Below are 5,709 nucleotides of genomic sequence, written 5' to 3'. Positions count from 1 at the left end.
ATCTGGTAGACCAAGATTTTTTTTTTGTGAAGTTTCGACTGAACAGTACATGGATATATTATACTGGTTTTTAATGTATATTTTAGCGAAACTCTTTAAAAACGATGTTCCAGTAATCCTAGTACGCCGAAAGGACAGACGAGTTTTGTGTTCTTCAAATGCAACAGTGTCTAGCAACGTTTGCAAAGTTTGTGGTAAACACTAGATATAGGCTTCGCATTCAGTACAACATACGTCGATTTTCTGAATGAAGTTTTCTGATGATGTATACAAGGAAATTTTGAGTTTATAATTATTGATAAACTAATTGTGTCTTGTAAACGAAACCTCACTATGATATAAGCAATAATAGGGATTACCTTGTTAAGAATACTCGTAGATTATTGTTAAACCACTTTAACACGTTGATAGGCGTTGACTTCGATGATAGAGTATCGTAAACCCGCTAAGATATATTCAGAAAAAGTTTAATACTTATATTTTTTTAGCACATGTTATGCACATAAATATGTTTTTGTGACGCATTAGGTAAAAATGAAACAGTAAGTAAAGCTGTTTTTAAAAAAAAACAAAAGCAAAAAAAAAAAAACCAATTATAAACTGTTATTATAAAATTATATTACAATTATAAAAGTTATCAGGTATTGATTTTCAGGGGTAATTTTCTTCAATTTCGATTTTTTAACATGTGAATTTTAAAATGGTCGTACTTAACAGGAGCATTTGATTCCAATTTGACCAGTCTTTTTAAATTAAGTTTTTTGAAGGTTGGTTTGCAAAGCAAAAGTAATAATATGTATTATTATCAGTTTGTGGTAAACCCTAGATGTACGCATTCACTTCAGACAACAACGTCGGTTTTGTGAACGAAGTTTTCTTATGAAGCATTCAAGAAAATTTTGAGTTTATACTTATTGATAAACTAATTGTATTTTTGATTTTTGATTGTAAACGAAACCTTACTATGATAAGTAATAATAGGGATTACCTTGTTAAAACTACTCGTAGATTTTCGTCCCAATCACTCAACAACTCATGCCTTATTACATGAAGTAGAAATCTCCGCTATTCATAATAAATATACCATTGCTGCTTTTCAAGGCCTATCCAATGCATTTGATTGTATTGATCATCATATAGTATTAGACAAATTAAGTTGTTTGAAGGTTGGTGTGCATGGCGAAATTATAATATATATTAACTGTTGTTGATTAAGAATATCTCGACGCTTCGATTGAGTTGCTTCAATCGTCTTTAGGAGAATAGTATCTGCAGAAATTCTAAAACAGGGACATAAGGATGGGGCGTGGCTAAAAAGCCAATACAGTGACATGGCTTATAGATGGGTGAAAGGAAAGCCAAAACAATGGCACGGTTTCCAGTGTTATGTTATTATGGTATTCAAGGCATTGTACTAAAATAAGACCACACGTATAACAGAATAAACTGAAACTATGTACTGTAAATGAAAAGACGAAATAAATGATAATGCATTGATACAAATATTTTATTTAGTGACAGTTGACTATTGCCTAATAAGAAGCATCGACAAATCACAAAAACACAACATAATTTAAAAGCTAACAAATATATTTACAAAAGTATTTATTCACTGAACAAACTCAGATGTTCAGAACTGAATTTGAAAATCAGCTGTGGGAAAACGTTTTTAACAGTAATGATGCTAATGCATCATAATTTATTTACGAAGACTTTTACAGCACTGATCGATCGCTGTTTTCCATTTAAAAAAAAGTTAGAAATTAAGACTGATAGATCCCCTTTATGACAATGGAATTGATAGTCACTAAAGACTAAAGAAAAATTGTATATTGAATAAAAAAAACATCCAACAAATGCGAATAAATTGAAATACAAGAAGTACAAAAATAGGCTAACAGCAATTATTAGACAAAGAAACATTATTACTACAAAGATGAGTTTGAAAAACGAAAACAAAATGAAAAAAAAAAACATGAAACGCTATTAATGTTATTTTGGGAAGAAATAAAGCATTAAGCCCCCCTGCATGATTGAAATTAAATTCTCACTGGTATTGGGTATTTATATTGCGCCTTTCCCTTGCGGTTATGAAGCGCAAGCCAAGCCTCAATAATTGAGGAAAACAATGGTAGGCATAAAATCAGTCATTATTCAGGAATAAAGTCTTACGTAAAGCCTGTCTCTTATACACATCTAGATGTGTATAAGAGACAGGGTATTGGGTATTTATATTGCGCCTTTCCCTTGCGGTTATGAAGCGCAAGCCAAGCCTCAATAATTGAGGAAAACAATGGTAGGCATAAAATCAGTCATTATTCAGGAACCCGAAGCATCACAGTAGTATACAGCCACACAAACAACAAAGACAAATAAACAGATTACAAAAATAAAAACACAAAAGGAAAAGCAGCAAAAAGAGACTTTTACATATCACTAGCATACGTTCTAAAGCACTATCTGCATATGTTCAAGCAATACTTTCGGATAAGCCCATGCCTATTGCCACGTAGGTTTTCGTCCCAATCACTCAACAACTCATGCCTTATTACATTAAGTAGAAATCTCCGCTATTCATAATAAATATACCATTGCTGCTTTTCAAGGCCTATCCAATGCATTTGATTGTATTGATCATCATATAGTATTAGACAAATTAAGTTGTTTGAAGGTTGGTGTGCATGGCGAAGTAATAATATATATTAACTGTTGTTGATTAAGAATATCTCGACGTTTCGATTGAGTTGCTTCAATCGTCTTTAGGTGAATAGTATCTGCAGAAATTCCAAAACAGGGAAATACTTATATGTTTTGCTATTGAGACTTGCTGCTGATTGGTGGAAAACTAAACAATAACTGAGACTACGTGTGAAAAGGTTAATACAAAAGTTATTCATTCTGTACATAAGGATGGGGCGTGGCTAAAAAGCCAATATAGTGACATGGCTTATAGATGGGTGAAAGGAAAGCCAAAACAATGGCACGGTTTCCAGTGTTATGTTATGGTATTCAAGGCATTGTACTAAAATAAGACCACACGTATAACAGAATAAACTGAAACTATGTACTGTAAATGAAAAGACGAAATAAATGATAATGCATTGATACAAATATTTTATTTAGTGACAGTTGATTATTGCCTAATAAGAAGCATCGACAAATCACAAAAACACAACACAATTTAAAAGCTAACAAATATATTTAAAAAAGTATTTATTCACTGAACAAACCCAGACGTTCAGAACTGAATTTGAAAATCAGCTGTGGGAAAAAGTTTTTAACAGTAATGATGCTAATGCATCATAATTTATTTACGAAGACTTTTACAGCACTGATCGATCGCTGTTTTCCATTTTAAAAAAAGGTTAGAAATTAAGACTGATAGATTAAGATCCCCTTGATGACAATGGAATTGATAGTCACTAAAGACTAAAGAAAAATTGTATGTTGAATATAAAAAACATCCAACAAATGCGAATAAATTGAAATACAAGAAGTACAAAAATAGGCTAACAGCAATTATTAGACAAAGAAACATTATTACTACAAAGATGAGTTTGAAAAACGAAAACAAAATGAATAACAATACAACTTAACATTAATATACATTTTTGTCATGCTTTGTATATCAATACCATGTATTAAATTGCTGTATATTATATTAAAATAATATATTACATAATTAAATACAATATACATACTGTATTAGTATTACATCTACCATATATATTTTTATGTCCAATTATGTTAAAATAGATTAAATTAAATAGACTGCTTTCGCTGATTATATTATATTCATGTACAAAACATGTACATCAGCAATATTGCTGTCTCTTATACACATCTAGATGTGTATAAGAGACAGCCATTTATGTGGAGGTATGGTTGTAATATTTGCATTAATATTTCACATTATAATTCATTAAAAAAGAAAAATAAACGCTGATTATGGGCGGTATGCGGTGGTATGCGGTGGCATGCGGTGTTATGCGGTGGCATGCGGTGGCATACGGTGGTATGCGCCTTTTAGTGAGACCGCATTATTACTACAAAGATGAGTTTGAAAAACGAAAACAAAATGAAAAAAAAAACATGAAACGCTATTAATGTTATTTTGGGAAGAAATAAAGCATTAAGCCCCCCTGAATGATTGAAATTAAATTCTCACTGGTATTGGTACTGGTATTGGATATTTATATTGCGCCTTTCCCTTGCGGTTATGAAGCGCAAGCCAAGCCTCAATAATTGAGGAAAACAATGGTAGACCGAGATCAGTCATTATTCAGGAACCCGAAGCATCACAGTAGTACAGTCACACAAACAACAAAGACAAATAAACAGATTACAACAATAAAAGCAGCAAAAAGGGACTTGGGCAAACAAGTAAGTCTTGAGTGCACGTTTAAAAAGATTCGGATCGGAGATATCTCTAAGATCAGTTGGAAGATTATTCCAAAGTTTAGAAGCATAACAAGGAAATGAAAAACCTCCAATTCTCTTTTTGTAACGTGGTATGAAATGTACAGATTTAATTCCTATTTTATTAACATAGGCGAAGAAATGACCGAAAAGGCTAATAAACAATACCAAGATATAAATCCTATGGATTATATGGATAAAAACAGTCTTCAAAATTCCATATTTTTTATACTCCATTAACTGAATATAACATTTAAAAATATCTATCGAATTTGAACCGCCTGATCATGACGATATCGGTGCAAAATCTTTAAAAATGAATTCAAATATATTTGCTATACCTATAACTTATATGACTAATTTATCACTCACAACTGGCATTTTCCCCGAGAAGCTTAGACTTGCTAAAACTATACCAATCTACAAAAGTGGAGCAAGGGATGACGTATGTAACTACAGGCATATTTCCTTATTGCCATGTAGGCCTATGTCGAAAGTGCATGAACGAATTGTTTATGACCAAACGCTGTCTTTTTTAACCGAAATGTCCAATGATTAATCTTAAATTAGATAGTATAATACATACTCTAAGAATTGAAATTCACGCCATCGTGTTGGGATTCAATATTTCGACATTAATTATGTCATCATCAGGAATGAGTGTCTTTTTTAAGTAAGTAGAAAATCCTGAATAGAGGACACTCTACAAACCACGCCCTCATTCAGTTGCAGCTTATGACTATCTTATACTCAAATAGTAACACTATCCAGCAAACACAATTTCACTGCTCCCTCAATTTTCAACATACCATTGATCGATTATATGCCCATGAGTTATTGTACTTATAATTAAATGCAGGTTGAGACTGAATTTCTAAAAGAGGCGTTTGAAAAAATTCGTCAGACGCCTGTGTGATGCCATCACTTTTTGCTCTCTTTTTTATTACATAAGCGTGGGTTAATGGAAATTGAAATATTTGTTGTGAGGTACCATCGGCGTTATATAGCTGAGAACCTAAAGCACAATCACTATCCTAGAATTTGAACTTTTTGAATAGTGTAATCATTGTTCCCGATGAGAACAATAACGTATCGGGGGTTTTTTTTGGTGTGAAGTGAGAATCCGACGCGAACGGAGCATAGCCCCACTAGCACCACCACTGAATAATGAAAGACTGGTGTTGCTTATTTTATAACACACTTCAAATTCAACCGGTAACTGAAATTGGAAGATCCCTTCTCCTTCCTTAGCAGCTGAGTCTAATCTTAAACATTTTGAAACAAATAACA

Source organism: Anneissia japonica, unplaced genomic scaffold (assembly GCF_011630105.1).
Source record: "Anneissia japonica isolate Jap-2015-1 unplaced genomic scaffold, ASM1163010v1 scaffold6997_len847652_cov182, whole genome shotgun sequence".
In the NCBI taxonomy this organism is placed as follows: domain Eukaryota; kingdom Metazoa; phylum Echinodermata; class Crinoidea; order Comatulida; family Comatulidae; genus Anneissia; species Anneissia japonica.
This window is presented reverse-complemented; position numbering follows the sequence as displayed.